Source organism: Ambystoma mexicanum, chromosome 7q (genome assembly GCF_040938575.1).
Source record: "Ambystoma mexicanum isolate Mex_15411 chromosome 7q, UKY_AmexF1_1, whole genome shotgun sequence".
NCBI lineage: Eukaryota > Metazoa > Chordata > Amphibia > Caudata > Ambystomatidae > Ambystoma > Ambystoma mexicanum.
Genome location: NC_090941.1, coordinates 221,989,433 through 222,009,651, shown reverse-complemented (window position 1 = coordinate 222,009,651; position 20,219 = coordinate 221,989,433).

The following is a 20,219-nucleotide window of genomic DNA, read 5'->3' as shown; positions in this document are numbered from 1 at the left end:
GATGTGGGGGGCATCCAAGATAATTGGTTGGGAGCTGAGCAACATGGGTCAGCGTGCTAAGCTAAGGTCTTTACATTCGGAAATATTGAATGCATTGCCCTATCTATGGTCACAAACATTTGCATGGTTTCACACTTCTTTGGTTTGGTCTCAGAAGGGGGTTTTGAACTCTCTGGGCTATGATTTGTTTGACATTAAAACCACGAAAGCTGCAAAGGTTTTTCTGGCTCCTGCGTTGGCCTCGACCCCTCACTCACAATTGTGGACTCGATAACGACACAAGCATTGGCTCGAATTCAAGCAGCTAGCTCTAATGATGTGCAGGATTGATCCTGGATTTAGGGGGCCATTAAAACCTTTGTGTCGCTTACCGCAGGGTTGAAACAATCCTAGCATTGGGGAGATTAAGATTCTCACATTTTGTTTCTACAGGAAACCATGTGTATGGCACCCTTTTTATTAGATGGGTACGAGTGCTTTATTTGTAAACAAATAAGTGCCAGTGCCCAAAAATCTTGGCTCACTAATGCCGGCCCCAGCGACGCCAGCGACCCGGCTCAGTGTCAATCTCGCTGAACGTTATGTTGCTTTGTAGTTATGATTTGTATAGTGCTGATATGTGCATTCCAAATAGTGCCGATACAGTAATGAATGAGAAGAGTGGTTGTGACTTTTATGTGTGTCCCGCCCCCCCTCCCAGTGCCTGTAGTACAGCAGGACACTGATACTTTGCCGTATGCCAAAGGTACATATGCGCCAGCATTGATACAGAACTCGATCAGTGGTTTCACATAATGCACAACTGCTGTAGCATTTATGAAAGTGACACACCTGGTGCAGTGATTAGAATACACATACCACAGCATGGATGAGGGATACAGATTAGTTAGAGGTCCCATTTCTTTAAGTAGTGTGACCATGAATGCACCAAGAAACAAATAATGATGAGCTATATGCCAAAGCTACCTATTTCTAGACCTGAAGCAGTGCTATCGCCAATTAAACCATGAGTTCAGATTTTATGAAGTGTACACACTGAGAACTAAATTACTCTGAGGAGCTGACCATTTTGAAATATTAGGGACTGTGCCTGGCAATTTCTATAGGTTAGGCCAAAGATTGAAGTCTAGTATAAATCATTGGTATGCCGTACCACTAGTTCTTTTAATTTTTACAGAGCATACCTTTACTTCAAAGGCTCAAGAAATGCATCCTTGGCACTTTGTCTTTCTCTTGAGCCAAATATAGAATCGGCTCAGGCCGGACATTCAAGCACTGCCAGTTTCTCAAGTCACAGCTAGGTAGACACACACGCACAGCATGCGTGGCTATGCAGGTTCTTAAGGTGTTCAGGTTGTAAAAACATTTAAATGGCAGAGCCTTTCATATGCATGATGGAACTTTGACAACTCAAAAGCGAGCTCACAAAATACCAGTTACCTTGCAAATCTGTCCAAGTTAAAGTGAGCAACACAAAGTGCCAATCTTGAGATTTCTTTATATCCATGATGTCTACTATCTTGATATGCAAAACAATAAAGTTGCCTTAAATCACTAATCAAATGTCTTCAACGTCATGAATAACAACGTGCTGGAACATTGTGACAAAGAATCTGCACATCTTTGTTTATTAAACAACTTATTTTATTACATGTCTTAAATCAGTGAAAGCATCATGGGTTAACCAGATTTTTCAGGTTGCCATTATCTTGCATTCTGGGACTTATAGTTTACCATTCAAGATGTGAAAACGAAAGCCACAATTATATTCTGTTGGCTTAACATGTTGATAAAAGGATTTACATGCTGTCATCTGGCTTCAATATGCTATGTGTGTTTTTTGTAAGTAAACTCGCTAAGACATTATTACTTTAGACCTTGAAATCCAAGTATTTGAGCAAAAGTTTGTGATCCTGGTCCCTCAGGGGGAAGTAGTACATGGGGACGGCTGCAATTCTAGTGTTTCACCCTGGGCGCAATAGGGCTCATTTGTAAAAGCGTTTTTCAATCGGACAGTTCCATAAAGAAACACTTTGCAAATCATTTTCTTTGTGTTACAGCATGGCCTGTCGCTTTTTTCTCATGCTGCAGCTAACAGCTAGACACACACCACTTGTATGTCACCATGTGCACGCCTACGCGCTCCTATACTACTACGATCCTGATTTGGCGCAGCATAAAAGCCTATTTATGTCTGGTCTCATTAAGTTGAAAAACATCGCGGAAGCCAAAGGGCACCAACTGTATATACACCTCCTGCCCCAATTTGAACACCTGCAGGTAACCCAAATAATCTAAAAATGTATACTAAGGGGTTACGAATGCATTTGTACACATTTTCCTACAATCTTAAATGTCACCATGGCTCAGCTAGAGGGTTCGGTCCCCGTCAAGCGGTCCAAAAACAGCCAGTACGTTTAGGGGACGTTTGCAGCCACGTAGGAGGTGTAAACACTGTTGGGAAATGTGATGAACAAAATCTGATCGCTCACCCACCCCACCTTTAAAACTCCACATGCCGAGTCAGAAGAGGACAGAAGGCATATCCTCAAAAAGGAGTCGTTTCACCTACCAACTAAAATATATAACACACATGTACATACCACTCCACCAGTTGAGTTACCTAAATAGTAGAAGTTACATGTTTTTGGCAGGTGTGTGTCCATATTAGGAGTCCAACAAAGGGGACTTTTTTTTCGGTTATGAAGGTATGGTGGATGGATGAGTGACCGAGTAACAATAGTCCTTAAGACTAGGAAATGTGTGCCCCAGTGGAACGCAGATATGTGGTCAGCCCTGCCCCATCCACAGGTACAGCCTTCCACACACAGCAGGCCTTGTTCCACAATGAATCAGAAGCTTATCCACAAAGCAAACACTGTGTTGTAAAATGGCAAGAAGAGATTTAACCCCGGGCAGTCCCGGCCGCAGTATGTTTAATTGTGTAACCTCAGCAAGCAGAGATTCAATGAAAAAGGACTTGAGACCAGTCCAGACCCTCCAAGTGGGGGTGGCCAAGTGCTGCAGCCAAGCAAAAGCAGCAGTGTTGGGACGAGTGGGGATGCCAGTATTGTGAGGCCAGTGGGTGATCTTGGGCAGTATTGTTCTTTGGGAAGTCAATGGGGGACTGCGTCTGCGTGAGCTGCACAAACAAATCTCTTTCCTTCCATGTGTGCCTGTAGTAAGAACAGTACATTATCCTCTCCTAGAATATCTATCTCTACGACATTAACTTCACTATTCTATTCCCAGATTGTGTCCTGATTGGGGGACAGCACCCCTAGGTCCTACACCTAGGAACAGATAGTTGACAACTCTGACATCAGATCCCAGGCCCCTCCGCCCCCTCTACTCACCATCAGATGCTCCATGGCTATGTACGGCCCGGATCACAAGTGAATGGAAAACCTGATACTGTTGGGGGTAGATTGGCGCCATGGCATGCCAGAGCCAGTCACGCCCAATCCATCATGGACGCATCTTGTCACTGAATGTAGAGGTGTCTGACAGCCTGGAATAGCAGGGGCAGGAATGGCCTTGCTGTGCACCAAATGCCCCCTTTTGGGGAGTTTGAGGTGCCACAGAGCACAGCACTGGCCACTTCCATTATTATTCAGTGGTCTTTTTCACATTCTTCCTTCACTTGAGTTGAAGGAGGGTGGAGCGTGGAGGCACAGACTTGGAGGCTGGCACCAGGCACCTGTGCCCGCATGAGATCTCCCCAGAGACCTTGCAATTGCGAGTTACCGACAAAGAAGAGTCAGTGGTACAGGGCAAGTCCAAGAGGCCTCTGCAGGGCACAGGTGTTCCTCTCCTGCTGTTTACGCCTTGCAGTTTCTTGTGTTGCCGGCTTTGTCCGAGGACGAAAGCTGCCAGGGCCCAGGCCAAGGGTGAGAATTCACGCGAGCGGGCTGCATTGGTCTTATGGTGGGTGGTCTATGTTGGAACGGCAGATCTGTTTGACCTAACCTTCGAGTTTGCCGGTCTGCCAACCGTGGTGTTAGGGTGCGGCTGAGCCAAGGGGGCTCATGCAGCTTGGGCAGAAGCAGGGCTTGTCATTGCTGCGCATGTGTGTGCCGTGCAAAGTGCAACACATGTCCAGCAATGAGAAAGCTAACTTCCTGGCCTGCTGTTGCTCTGTCTGCCATGGCAGCATTGCAGGGCAGACACAGCACAGCAGCAGCACTCCTGTTTTTTGCACAGTCCGAGGGACTCAGTGGCAGTGGTACCCAGCGGCCCCCGGTATGCTAGTGAAAAGAGTGCCGGTGTCAAAAAAAGAGTGCCGGTCCAAACACTGGCATGGGATTGGAGATGTTCTCCTTGTAAACATATATTGGAACCTGGCAAAACAAACCATTTCTGTATTTCATTCCCTGTTAACACAGACTTTAGCACATACCTTTGACATGACTAACAGTGGGCTACCAACATGCTATGATTGTGGGGGGTGGGGCTGATTTCAACTCATTCTGTGCCACTGGGGTGTCATCTATGTCTTATTCCAGGCAGGAGGGGGGGAACAATAACTCCATGTGGGGCTTGAGCTGGGGGACGTTTATGTCAGCTTGGGATCTGCATCTAGTGGAGGTGGAACGTCCCAGAAAGGAAGACCTCTTTACATGGCAAAGTGGCCGCTCCAAATCATGGATTGACTATTTCTTTGCCTCTGTCTCTCTCAAGGCAAGGTCCTCCTACTTGCATGTGCACGATGCGAGGGTTAGTGACCATCTCATTATTCACTTTACTTTGAGTGAAATCACACGTAGGTCCAATGCATGCGATGCCATAGCACTGATTTTACCACAGAACAACAGGCGGTCTTGTCACTGCGATTCTCAAATGTATAATAAACTTAGGAATTACCAAATTCCGATTGTGCATAGCAGTAATCAAGACACCTGCGGGGAGTGTAAACTACCTGCGGATCAGAAGCCAATGGAGTTGTGTATTGGCGAATGTATATGCAGGCTTACCTTGGAGACAGCGAGGCATGCTAAGGGACCCCATCCCCATCTGTTTGACAAAAGATTAAGAGACTCTAAGAGGTCTAAAAGCTGTGCAATTAAATCATTCGCAGAGTCAGCAGTCTCTATAGAGGAATGTGTCAGTCTCTAGAGGCAGGAGTTTCAACATCACAGGAACCTTGTGAAAGCCTAAAGATATGAACTCCAACTTAGAGATAACCAATATATGCTGAGGTAATAATGGAATGCAAGGAACTGACGGACAAAAGACATTCTGAGAGAGAAATGTATTTGGAATTCATGATTCAATTGGACGCAAAAGACCGCTGGGACCAGATCCTGTTAGGCAATAACAAAAAATTGATATATACGATCATCCAATTTTGGAAAACCATCATAAAAGAAGACTTAAAGCCATAGGATACATGTAATTTGTACCTGTTCTAATATTGTTTTAATAAGAATATGTAATTCAATATATATATATATATATATATATATATATATATATATGCTGAGGTTGCTCTCCTTCATTGAGGGAAAATGTCAATCTACATTGGATGCCAAGTGCTCCTATACACAGTTTGACAACAACAAGAACCTTGACCCTTGCCCTTGGATGTTGGCAGGCATGGCATCAGCTATCTATAAACTTAAGCCCTCTGGGGCACCAGGTCCAGATGGGCTACCCACTTTTTTGCTGAAAAAAGACCCGTCCACCTGGGCTGGTTGGCTAAAACCTTATTTTGTTTCCATCTATGCTACGCACAAGGAGCGGCTCTCACGGATGCAGTCCATCGTAATACCCATCTTCAAGAAAGGTGACCGCCCCTGGTACGACCAACTATCGGCCCACTGCTTTGATCGACTCTACCTTTAAAGTGTTTTCCATATTGTTGCTTGGAGATTTAAATAACTATCTAGTCAAGGCAAATATTCTATCTCGCTTTCAGGTTGGGTTCAGGCAGCAGGATGTAACTACCTCAATCCTACACTGGTGAAACATATGTTGTTTAGTGCCAAGGTTTTTCAGGGGGGCAACATCCATATGGCCTCCCTAGATCTCTCTTTGGCTTTCAACTGTGTGGAGCGCCAGTGGCTATGGGACAAACTATCAAGACCCAAGGTGCCCTACAAGCTGGTTTGTTTACTGGCAGCGTTGCATCATAACTCGATGGTCAAGATTTGCCTCAACAAGGAGGGTGCCACCACTAAACCCATTCAGGTCTCTTTGGGACTAAGACTGGGGTGCACCCTGGCACCAACTTTGTTTAATTTGTATTTGTGTGACATTGAACATCTATGGGAGAGACAGGATGTGATTGACGTAAGGTTGGGAAATCTGAGACTCCATTGGCTAGCCTTTGCGGATGATATCATTATTTTTGATCGGACACTGCGGGTCCTCCAATGCAAACTTAACATTTTTGCAGCCTATACCACATTGAATAATCTGGCAACCAATGGTGCAAAATCAAAAGTGGGCTAAGGTCATGAAATGGTGCTTCGGGGTGGAAAAGGTTGGAAGGGTGCTATCCATGCGATACTTGGGTTACAATCTATCCAACATTGTGTCAATGTGGACATGCACAATAAAGGGGAAGTTGGCTCCTTTACTGTCTCATATAAAGCACATTTTCTGGAAACTATGGAGGTTCTCTATCATGCCTGTTCTTAAATACTACTTGGGCAAGATAGAGCGGATACTACTGTATGGGCTAGACATGCCGTCCATAGAATTTGGTGCCTGTCTGAACGTCATGCAAGGGACTATCTGGAAAAAGGTGTTGGAGCTACCCTTGGCAGTGCCAAATGGCATTATCATTATTCTAGATTGTTACTCTTTGAGTTTTATCAGAATAAAGTGCTTTGACAAAGAACTGTATAGTTTAGTCTCAGAATTTTTTTAAGAATTGATGTGGGCAAGCCTTATGTGGGGTAACAATTTATCCCTTATTGACTTGCTTGTTCGATTCCTAAATGAAACTGAACTGATGAGTCAGGAAACTAAAGTGAATGGATGTACATGAAATGAAGGTCATAGACTTGTAAAGATTTACAGGCCGATTCATGGAATTAATGTGCGCTGACATTTTTGGCGCAATCATGCGAAAGCGTGCTAATTGCAGTGCAAGTGTGAAAATCGCAGCGAAACCCGCGCACCGCAATTCATGGAAGTCCGTGCGCGTGTAAATCCCTGGATGTGCGCTAAAATTCTGCGTGGCGCACGCTGGCGCACACGTCTCCAAACAGCGTGCGCTAAGCGCACAGTGAAAGCGAACATAGCGCAGCACACACAACAAAAGTAGGTGGAACAGGAGGCGGAACACGCGGCATGGGGAACAGCGCATGAAAATGTGGGCGTCACGGGGGAAGTACAGGAAGCAAATGCGCGGAACGTCCACACGCGCGTCTACAACACGTATTCATGGAATCGAATGGGGCTAATGCGTGTGCCAAAAAAGATGCGCTAATCCGGAAACACGTACGCCAGCAGGAAGTAGGCGTACATGGACTCGCACAGCATAAAAGTGCGCGCAAACAACAAAGAAGCTCAGACGCCAAGATGAATATACTGTTCCTAGCAGCAGTGGTCGTGGGATACCGCAGGAGGAGGAGGAGGATAGTCAGGCCCAGAATTTTTACACCCAGAACCAGCCTTTTTGGGATGCCTGATGACCAGGTGTATGGGAGGTACAGGTTTCCATCTCACAAAATACTCGACCTGGTGAGTGAGTGGGAGGATGACCTCACATCGCCCACTCTGTGCTCCCAAGCACTCAGCCCCCTGGAGAAGGTCCTCAATGTACTGCACTTCTTGGCCACTGGATCATTTCAGCGGACAAGTGCTATAGTGGGGGGGGTTACATGCCACGCAGTCACGCTGCCTACACCAGGTGTTGGCCATCATGACTGCACGCCCATCAGTCCGCAGGCACATATACCTGCCCAGAACACCTGCAGAAAGGCAGGCTGCCGTCCAGGATTTCTACCGGGTGGCACAATTCCCCAAAGTGCTAGGTGCTATTGATTGCACCCATGTGGCTCTATGTCCCCCCAGGGCATCTGAGCACATCTATAGAAACCGCAAGCACTGGCATTCCATCAACGTGCAGGTAGTATGTGATGCCAAGGGAATCATCACCTCAGTATATGCCAACTATCCAGGGTCCACCCACAACAGTTTCATTTACAGAATGTCAACCCTAAACCGGGACCTAGAAGCTGGGCGTATGGCGATACATGGCTGCTTGGTGAGTATGAATGCCACTTCTCATGTATGCATGTCAGATACTGAGTAATGTCACAACCCCACTAATGATACCCATCACCACCTCCCCAGGGGACAGTACCTACCCTCTGAACACCCACATGATGACGCCTATTTGGAACCCCACCACGCCACCCGAGGTAAGATACAACACAGCCCATATTGCAACCCGGGGCATAGTGGAGCGCACATTCGGAGTGCTCAAGTCACACTTTCTCTCCCTTGACCGCTCTGGTGGGCAGCTGTTATATGCTCCCCCAGTAGTGTGCAGGATCATAGTGGCAGCATCTGTCCTGCACAATGTTGCAACACGCCGGGGCCTGCCGGTGGATATGGTGGTGCCCCCACATCCCCAACCACATGCACGCCTGCTGCACATGGGATGGGAAAGGGCACGTGGTGAGGCACCCCGTACGCAGCTGGTGGCTAATTACTTCACATAAAATCACACCCCTGTGGAGTGCACACAGCCCTGGCACATACCAGCTGACAATCAATGATGATGCCATAAGGGACACTCAACTGTCACATCCATACCTTCCTGAGATTGGTCACCTGGAAGTGTTACATTGTGTGCATCCCTACCTACCCCAATCCCACCAATGCTGTGTCATCAAAAGACATGCATCTATGCTGCTAAATTCATTACCCTCTTGCTAAATACAACATGAGAACAGTGCCATGTCACCCAACCCCTCCACAGCTCCACCACCAAACACACCATGGCATGTTATGCAATGTGAAAGCAAAACAAAGCAATGCACAAGACCTGACACAAGTGTCACAAAGTACACTGTCCCTAATGGAAACTGCCCACACACAATATGCTCCCAGAAATGTATAACTAACAGCACACATTACCAAACACTTACCACCAACACAATGCTGCAACACACCATGGAAAAATGCAAAAACATGACAGTACTAAGTTCAAGTAGTGGTAGTCTTACAACCTGAATACGCCAGCACATCGACCCCTTCCAACTGTAGAGTGTTGCTGCCACGCAAATGTCTCAGTGTACTGCATAAAACATGAACTGCATCTGCAAAGTAGACGGCCTTGTGAAGACACGAGGAAGGAACCTGCAGATTAGGGGGAAGACATGGATGCACAAGCACATATCAATACACCATGCAGTGTACAATACAACAACAATATCCACTAGGGATGTCTACACAGTATTGACTACAGACTGCCCACACAGCTCATGGGAGCCCAACGTCACTGTGTAATTCACTGTCACTTGGTCACACCCTTTGCAAGCCCATGGAAACGGGAAGCAGGAGGGGTGTGTGTCTCACAAACCCAAGCATCTAACCCAAACTCAGGACAAGCCTGCATGTGCCCAGCCGGAATACAGTGAATGCCCACGGGAGCCACACAAGGCAACACACTGTAAAAAAAAAATCAAAAATTAGAAATGGCCATGTGGGGGCCAGGGAGGGTGGGGGAGGCCACCCAGGAGGTTCGAGGACAGGGTGCACACCAACACCCACCTGCATGGATGTTGCGAGAAAAAAAAGAAACCTCCTTGGACTCATGGCCTGCACAGCTATGCCATTGTGGGAGAATGGCTGTCGCTCTGCTCATCCTCTGCTGCTGCATCAGGAGGCGGTGGCACTATGGGAGGCAGCCCACGCAAAGCCCTGGTATGGTCCTCCATGGCAGCAAGCATGCGGGTCTGGAAGGTCTGATTCTGGAGGATTAAAGTGCGGAGATCCCCATGCAGCACATCACAGGTTGCCTGCATTTCTGCACGCATGGACTGGCGTGATGCCCGGATCTCCTCACGTGTTGCATGCAGCTCAGCTGAGAGCGAACGTCAGTTTTACAGGCATTTTAGTGGTTGGGGGCCTGTGCGCCATGTACGGGATTTGTGCGCTGTGCATGGCGCACCGGGAGGGGTTGGGGCGTAAATGACGCTGCTTCAGGGTCACTGCGTCACTCTGCGTGAGCTGCTCCAGCTGCTGTTCTGCCCTAACGTTTGGGGAAGCCTCAAGTTCAGCAGACTCTGCCTGAGGTTATGGAGTTCCACCCTCAGGGCTTCCCTGTGGCCCTGTGACTCTATTGATATGGATTTGTGCAGAGTCTCCAGTGCCGGCCGTCGGTCCCTGTTGGACGCCAACATGTCTTCCCTGTGTGATTGGCAAATGGAGTCTGTTGCCTGCTGTTGTTGCTCCATCTGCCTTTCAGGGGGGATAATGGAAGTGGCCACCCTCTCCATTGCCTGAGCCATCATTTCTACTGATGCTGCCTGTTGGGTTGCCATACCGTACATGGAGTTTTCCCATACAGTATTGCCTGATGGCGCACGGCCACCGCGTCGACGGGCCCCACACCTGTTCGGGGCAAGGCGATCTGCACCTTCCTGTGCTGGCACTGCCTGATGCTGCAGGACTGCATTTCCCCTCTGATCTGCTGGCCCAGGAACAGGATCAGATGCTGTGGCATGTGACCCTGCATCCATAACCGCCAAAGGCGGACCTACCAACACTGACATCCCCATAGAGGGTTCGACCCCTGGTCCAGGTGGTTTGGACAGAACAGAATCCCTGCCAGAAACGCTTACCTGCGATGGCACATAAGTCTCATCATCTGACTCAGCACCTGAATAGAGGTCTGGGGAGGTGCACCCAGAGACACCTCTGGACAGTATGGTCTGCAGTAACATTGGGTTTTCACTCACCACCACACCACGTCCCCCACTGGTGCCTGGTCGTGCCTGAGATTCCTCCTGGGTCTGCACCATCTCCTCAACCTCAACAGCACCAAGTGCGTCATCACCTGCAAAAACATGAAAGACAACAAATGGAAACAGGCATGAGCACCATAGCACACACATAGGCCGTGACAAGCCAGAGATCCAGTACATGATTTACACATGTCCCACATGACTATAACCCTGCCATGCCTGCACTGTCAAAGAGTTGAAAGTGGAGTCAAAAAGGCAGACATTGGGGAGAGCAAGATGGAAAAGCAACACATTTGCAGCATGTTGGGTAGCACTGGCATCACACATCAGGCTGTGTGGCATGTCCAATACACATACATGACACATGCCACCACACAGATGTCATGTAGCATAGCCACGGTAAATTACAAAACTACAGCAATATGTCAGTGAATGAGTACTGTCACAAATCCATGTCACATCGACATGATGCGAAGATTGATGCTGAATAGTGTTGCAAAATATGCATGTGCCACACACTGAAACACATCCAGTGTCCAATAACACAGTCATTGTGGGCTGATCAATGGTTGGTCACTTTAACATTACGGGAAACATCTGTCATCTTCCACATGCAAACAGGCCCTAACAAAAAATGTCTGCAGCCCAATACTCCATCGGCCTGAATGGTGTAATCATTAACATAACTAGGTAAAAATAGTGGCCCAGTGTGGGCTGTAAACAATGACCGAAGCATATCACATATGTTGCAATAGGGCAGACTAATGCGTAGCAAAAATGGGAGAGTGGAAACAATCAGTCTGAATGAACACTTACAAAATCTGAACAATGTAGTTGCAAGATGACAGTTCAAGGTAAAGTGCACTAATGTGGGCCTAATTGGCAACTGTGGGAAGAAGGGAAACAGTCATACCCAAATCCAAGGCACGTGAATGTATGGGAGGAAGCAAATGGGTGACCCATAACACTCAGGAGTACACACCCTCACCTGGCACTCAATAAGAACCCGTCACCCAAACAACATACACATGGATTACACACACACGCATGGGCACTCACCGGACAATGCGTCGTAATCAGGTACATCTCCCACACCTTGGATCTGTTCCTCTGTGACGAAGGTCCCAGCAACAGACTCATGTTCAGTGAGTTCGTTGTCCTCTTGTGGAGACCCACGCCAGTCACCAGAGTAGCGGCATGATTTAAGGCCAGCTTGTTCTTTGCTCTGCGTTTCAGGTCATTCCACCGCTTGTAGCAATCATCAGCTGTGCGCCCCACAAATCCAAGGGCACTTATGCGGTCCGCGATGGTCTGCCAGTGTGTCCTACGTTGACCAGGTGTGGTCTTGCACCCTGCAGTCACCAACATTTCACAGCTATGTGCCGACACATAGCTCACAAGTGCATCAAGTTCGGGGTCATTAAAGCTAGGCTTCCTTGACATGTCGGACTGTGTAGCCGTGTCTGGGGTCTCAGCCTGTAGTGCCAGAGCACCCTTCTTCCTCTTCTTCAAAGGTGGAGCAGAGCCTGAGTGGCTTGCACCGCTCTGGTCAGTAGGGGCAGAAGCGCAGGTGGTCTGGGTACTGGGAGTGTGAGAAGGCAAAATGACCATAGGTCTTGATGCAGGCATTGGCTGAAGTGTGATGTTGGCTGTGGCAATGTCAGTTTGATGGACCAGGACCGACACTGTCCCGGCTGGGAGACTCTGAGCTGGGGTGGATAGAGCTGCAGCTGCCCTAGCAGCCTCCCCACCCTGCCTATTTGGGGCAGCCGATGACATTGCTGCCCCAGATCCACGTGGCCTGATGACACCAACTTGCACCGACACACGTGGCTTAGACTTGCTGACCTGGAAGTCAGCCTGGGAGTCATCCTGTGCCGGCTCAGGTGCCACAATGGGCTGGTCCAACAAGGGCTGAGCTGGGATGGTGTCAGCCACGTTTCCGTCAACCATGGGGGGGGGGCATAGGTGTCCTTGATTGGTCCTCCACACATGGGGGTCTAGAGGCACCCTGCAAATCCTGGCCACGTCCCCTACCGCGCCCACCTTTTGGAGGTCAGCCACCTTTGCCTCCCTTACCGCTAGGTCGCCTCCCAACCATGGCACTGATGTTGTTGTGCGTATGGGAGTTGCAGTAAACAATTGTCCTGGGCAATTCGGGGTGAAAGGGGTAGGGTACTAGATGGAATTTGTACCCTAGTGCTCTAGCAAGGCTGTCTGTGACCCCTGGAGGAAGATGACGGGTCACGCAACGCACAGGCACCCCAAAAACAAAAAGTAATGTGCACGCAACCACTCGTAGACCACGTGCGTGGAAAAATGAACCTGCACTACGCTGTGGCACCCAGAAACACAAAAACAAGCATACGCATGTTACACGCAGCCCACAATGACCTCTGAAGGGGTACGCGACACACGGGGCAAGCACAGTTGGTAAATGCGTGCGCGACTCACCATCTGCCTGCAACAGTTGGAGGAGATGTTGACATGCATGTAAGTGTGGTGGTGTGTGTGCGTGTCTAGTTCACTCCCTGTGTTTCATGTGATGTCAGGCTCACCCTCGGCTGTTCATGCTGTTGTATGTGTATGGATGTTGCTGCCTGGTGCAATATTGCTGTGGAAATGCTCATGTGTGTGAGTTGAAATTACATGTGTGTCGTGGAGTGTGATGCCATGTCTGAAGTTTGATACTGCCACTCATGTGCAACTGTCATGTGTGTATCAGTCCATTGTACAGTGCTCTGATGTCTGTGTTTTATCTCTCCCTGTCTGCAGCGTCAACTGATGAAGAGGGTGGAGAGGGTGCTGTGGAGCACAGCGGCAGGGATCGCACCACCAGCCGGAGATGCAAGGCCCGGCTCCCCTTCCAGATTGTCATCTCGTCGGGGAGTGAGGAGTCTGGTGCCGCGTCCCAGGCCGCAGCTGCTGAGTGTAGGTCCAAGAGGCAGAGGTCAGAGATGGACTCCTCGGCAGCAGAAGGGGCAGCTGAGACCCCACAGGTCCAACGGAGGAAGATGGCATGGAGTCATCCAGGTTGGTGGGGGGTTTGGTGGAGGAGGTGGCCGCGGAAGGGACATACACGGGGTCTGGAGGTGGGGATTCCACTGGTGCTAGTGGTGCAGTGCAGGGGCAGGGACAGGAGGCAGCACAGGCCGCCGCTGAGGTGCCTGAGTGTAATCCTGTCCCTGATCCTGTCACTGCATCATCTGGCACCAGCATGGATGCCTACGTCTAGACCTGTTTTCAGGGAGGGGTTGAGCGCACAACAACTGGCCTTCCTCTCCCTGCGGACGTGGCTATCCGGGACCGTGTTGAGCCTGTCCTGAGTAGGATAGCGATGCGTCAACGGGGCATGTGAGGTGACCTGCAGTCTTTTCGTGGAGAGACTGCACATCATCTCGCATGCCTCTTTGACCACGCTGACCTACTGGGACGGTTACCGGTGCTGGATTCCTCCGTGTGCTGGACCTTCTTGCGACCCCCTTCTCACCTGAACCCCCTACGTGCCAGTCGTCCTCCATGCCATCTTCCCACCCATGTGTCACCGGGGTACCCTGTGGAGCTGCCCCTGACCCAGCGGCCAGGCTGGTGGAGGACACATCCCTGCCACAGTCGGGAGTCGGACGTCCAGCAGGGGTGGCCACCATGACAACTGCACCCCAGACGGAGGAGGACATGCAGGCAGCAAGAGCCAGGGCGCAGGCACAGGCACAGCAGCAGCGACATGGTGGGAGCAATGATGGCTCGGGGCCTTCAACATTGGAGGGGCAGGCATCAGCCATAAGGCAGGAGGACACCAGATTTCAAGTGTCTTCCGTGTGGCAGCGGTTGGGTCACACCATAGATGTGGAGGGCCCTGAGGCAGGCCGAGTGCCTCGAGGCAATTCGCAGGGAGTTGGAGGTGAACATGTCGTCGTCCCTGCGAACCCTCGGGGCCATGGAAGAGGACCGCCGCCAGGACATTGAGCAGGAGTTCGATGATGCCCTGGCCCGGGACATCAATAAGTGAGCCGTCGGGCTAGCCCGCTGCCATTGTAAATAGTTAGATAGTGTTAGGTTTCCTTTCTGTTTTTGTTTATTTTGGGCCGCTTCGACAATGCACCACATTTTTGTATGTAGTTCATTATTAGGTAGGGTTTTTTGTAGGTTTCATTTTATTTGTTGGGCTCATGGACCCTGCATTGGTGATTTGTATATAGTTGAACAGTGGATGTTTCTCGTTTTTATTTTAATTTCACCATGGCGCAATGGATTTCATATATTTTTCTTCCCTTGGATTTGCTTTGTTGGACTGAGACTTTGGACACATTTTTATTTGGAGTTCTTTGGATTCTGATTTCATATTTTTTATTTTTTTCCGGACATGCTGCATTTTATTTATTATTCCCATTATTGATTTTTTTTTCATTATATTCATGTTGTGTTCAATACATTTTTGTTTCATACTTCGATGTGTGGTATTCTCTCATTGGTTTCATGCATGTCATGATATGGGTTTTCACATTCACTTGCACCCATTGTGTTTGTGTGACTGGCATGTGTTCATGTACATACTTGCCATTCGGGTTGTATCATGTAATGGCCATTTCTCTGTGGGTGGATGCAATACTTGTTTGGGTCTTTGGGCTGCGGTTGCGTGGGGTGTGGTGTGGGTGGCCATGAGGCCCATGATTGAGGATCGTCATGACGTGGTTGCTGGGGGACATGTGTGAGACATGAGTGGGGGCCTGCTGGCAGGTGCCCCTGACTGCTGGGGGGTGGGGGTGCTGGGGGACATGAGTGGAACATGAGTGGGGGCCTGCTGGCAGGTGCCCCTGACTGCTGGGGGTGGGGGTGCTCGGGGACATGAGTGGGACATGGGTGTGGGCCTGCTGGCAGGTGCCCCTGACTGCTGGGGGTGCTGGGGGACATGAGTGGGACATGAGTGGGGGCCTGCTGGCAGGTGCCCCTGACTGCTGGGGGTTTGGGTGCTGGGGGACATTAGTGGGGGCCTGCTGGCAGGTGCCGCTGACTGCTGGTGGTGGGGGTGCTGGGGGACATGAGTGGGTGCCTGCTGGCAGGTGCCCCTGACTGCTGGGGTGTGTGGGTGCTGGGGGACATGAGTGGAACATGTGTGGGGGGCTGCTGGCAAGTGCCCCTGACTGCTGGGGGGTGGGGGTGCTGGGGGACATGAGTGGGACATGAGTGGGGGCCTGCTGGCAGGTGCCCCTGACTGCTGGGGGGTTGGGGGTGCTGGGGGACATGAGTGGGACATGAGTGGGGGCCTGCTGGCAGGTGCCCCTGACTGCTGGGGAGTGGGGGTGGGGGTGCTGGGGGACATGAGTGGGACATGAGTGGGGGTATGCTGGCAGGTGCCCCTGACTGCTGGGGGGTGGGGGTGCTGGGGGACATGAGTGGGACATGAGTGGGGGCCTGCTGGCAGGTGCCCCTGACTGCTGGGGAGCGGGGGTGCTGGGGGACATGTGTGGGGGCCTGCTGGCAGGTGCCCCTGACTGCTGGGGGGTGGGGGTGCTGGGGGACATGAGTGGGAAATGAGTATGTGCCTGCTGGCAGGTGCCCCTGACTGGTGGGGGGTGGGGTTGCTGGGGGACATGAGTGGGGGCCTGCTGGCAGGTGCCCCTCACTGCTGGGGGATGGGGGTGCTGGGAGACATGAGTGGGGGCCTGCTGGCAGGTGCCCCTGACTGCTGGGGTGTGGAGGTGCTGGGGGACATGAGTGGGACATGTGTGGGGGGCTGCTGGCAAGTGCCCCTGACTGCGGGGGGTGGGGGTGCTGGGGGACATGAGTGGGACATGAGTGGGGGCCTGATGGCAGGTGCCCCTGACTGCTGGGGAGAGGGTGCTGGGGGACATGAGTGGGACGTGAGTGGGGGCATGCTGGCAGGTGCCCCTGACTGCTGGGGGGTGGGGGTGCTGGGGGACATGAGTGGGACATGAGTGGGGGTCTGCTGGCAGGTGCCCCTGACTGCTGGGGGGGTGGGAGTGCTGAGGGACATGAGTGGGGGCCTGCTGGCAGGTGCCCCTGACTGCTGGGGGGGTGGGGGTGCTGGGGGACATGAGTGGGGGCCTGCTGGCAGGTGCCCCTGACTGCTGGGGGGTGGGGGTGCTGGGGGACATGAGTGGGACATGTGTGGGGGCCTGCTGGCAGGTGCCCCTGAATGCTGGGGGATAGGGGTGCTGGGGGACATGAGTTGGTGATCACTAGTGCAAGGCGACATGTGGCTTGGCTGGGGGGCATGCCCATGGTGGATGGGCTGCCTGCAGGACATGACCAGGGGTGCAGGGTAGTCCCCTGTGGTGTGGGCTGCCTGCTGGGGCCATGGAGGGTGTAGAGGGAACACCTGGGAGGACCCACACTGCCAATTCACGTGTAGGACTCCCCACGCACCCCCGAAATTCACGTACCCCGCTCTGACAGCAAAAACGCGTGTGAAACTTCCTGCGAAGCCCAGTTATTCACGTACCCCACTCGCACAGGGCCTATCGCGTGTGAAACTTTCTGCGAACCCCAGGAATACACGTTCCCCTCTCCAAACGCATGTAAAACTTCCTGTGCACCCCAGGAATACACGTACCCCACTCGCACAGGGCATATCGCGTGTGAAACTTCCCGCGCACCCCAGGAATACACGTACCCCACTCGCACAGGGCCTTTCGCATGTGAAACTTCCGCGGGCACCCCCGAAATACACGTTCCCCTCTCCAATCGCGTGTGAAACTTCCTGTGCACCCAAGGAATACACGTACCCCACTCGCACAGGGCATTTCGCGTGTGAAACTTCCCGCGCACCCCAGGAATACATGTACCCCACTCGCACAGGGCATTTCGCGTGTGAAACTTCCCGCGCACCCCAGGAATACATGTACCCCACTCCAATTGCGTGACACTCCCCGTGCAGCATGCAGCGGGGAGTTTTACAGGCATTTTAGTGGTTGGGGGCCTGTGCGCCATGTACGGGATTTGTGCGCTGTGCATGGCGCACCGGGAGGGGTTGGGGCGTAAATGACGCTGCTTCAGGGTCACTGCGTCACTCTGCGCCACGGCTGGTTTTGGAAGCTAAAATCCATGAATATGCTGTGCGCGGAAATGGATTTTTGCGCACGCGGCTGGCGCAGTAATTCGCACGCACACACTGTGCGCCAGCCGCGTGCGCCACTTGTGCGCTGAATTCTATGAATTACCCCCTTAATTTAATGATTTGATAGTTAGAAGAGTCTGTTGATGATGTAATGTTAATGTATTGTATGTCATGTTCTTATTTCTTAATTCTAATGTGTGTTTTTTCTTTTCGTACTTTATATAAGATTTTTTTGGTAAACCAAACCACAAATAAAAAAAATAAAAAATAAAAATACAAACATTACCTACCTGCATGATCATTTCACTCTTGTAGAAACTGCTTTACAGTTTATATCTGGTACTGACATAGTGTACAAGATGCGTTTCCTCCCCATAGTCCTCTGTACCCTACACAGTGCTTGTTGTGGCTTAACGAAAGCTTTGGGAATCATCATTTATCACGTCAAATCACATCCAAGTGTGTAGCTAGCCCCACAATTTTACATTCAATCTTGAGTGGCACTGTCAATATCCAGTTTGGGAAATGTGTTGCATGGTTGGAAGGGTGGTTTGTGTGAGGCAAAATCAAAATATATGAACATAATAACAGACACTGGACTATGTAAGACATATAGGAATTTCCTTTAGCCGTGTTGGAGTTCACAATGGGTGTAGGCACCAAACATGTCATATCTAAACGTAACAAATGACTACTAAAATTAGAATGAAATGAAATGGCAAGCAATTATTCTACACAAGCAGCACACCATGGTGTGTAGTAGCATTATTGTGTGTTGTGGCGTAAATTCTGATTGAGTAACACCATGAAGTATTATTTAAACATTTCTCATCTATTCTAAATGACATTAACTTCACCAAAATGTTTCTCATCTATTCTAAACACTTTTAGCTTTACCGAGACAACTGGAGAGTATAACATGCAAACAACATTTAAAATTGCTGTATATGGCAATTTTAACCATGCCACAATGAAACCGGGACTTCATGTACTTTAAATGAGAGCATACATTTCAGAAAAATGAATAGCTAATGTTCCTGTGAGTGCTCTAAATGTTACTTTCATGTTATTGTGCCTTCCATGGTTTACCAAAAGATGAAGATCACTTACAAAAACTAGATACCTTTAAGTATAGTTTTCTGTTATTGTGTATTGTCATTTCAGTCTAATTATATACATTTTAATTGAGAATTTCAAAGAAGTTCTATTTGGCTTCAGCCCAACCCTTTAAACATAGCAGTGCGTCGCTTCATGTGTCAGCTTAGCAAGATCTGGTAATATCATAATTTACATACATTATGATCTTTACAGTATTTTCTATTCAAAGTTATACAGTCTGTTAAGCCACTTCTCATCCTTCCCCTCCCTATCGCTATGCATCTTTACAGACGGTGTCTTAAGCTGTCATAATATATACAAGGAAACTAACATTCTATGAGGACTCCATTTTCATTTTTCTTAACTTTGTCTCTATACCACTTTACAAAACAGAACAGTTAATTGTTAATTGAATTAAACCGGAATTGCCTCCAGTGTTGGGTTATGACTCTTAGGATTTGGCACAACAGTACTCATTTCACTGTAAAATGTATTTGTCAAAGGAATACAACCTTTAACAACACTTTTCCCCTCCCCCATCCCCTGCACTTGCGTGATCTCAATGTCACCTGGCCTCGTAAAATCGTTGTCTCCATCTTCCCTCTGTTCCCCCTCCCTTGCCTCGTTGCACCTTGAAACACTTGTGTATAGGCGCGTTATAAACGCCATACCATATCAAATCATGTTGATATCTGCAAACGCAGCAGGTCTTGAAGTCAAATCTAGATGGTGTAAGTACAGAAATGTATGAGAACAGACCATCCTGACTCAAGCTAAACGCCACTTCACAGATTTTCTAGAGATCATTGTAAACACTAATCAATAATACTTCTTAATTGAGTAGGATGTTCTACTGGGGCATGCTACTAGTCAAAAAAGATGGAACGAAAGTAATCTTTTCACAGTCCATAGTCTACCCAAAGGGATACAAGCTTCAATTGGATGCAAATACTTGCCACCAGTTACATGATTTCTATTGCAGATCAACTGTAGATGGTTTAAGTACGCAGAAATATGGGAACAGGCCTTCCTGGCTCCAACTACAGGTCGACTCGCAATATCTGTCAACAACCTTGAAACTAAACAATAGCACTAGCTAAGTGAATGTGGATGCC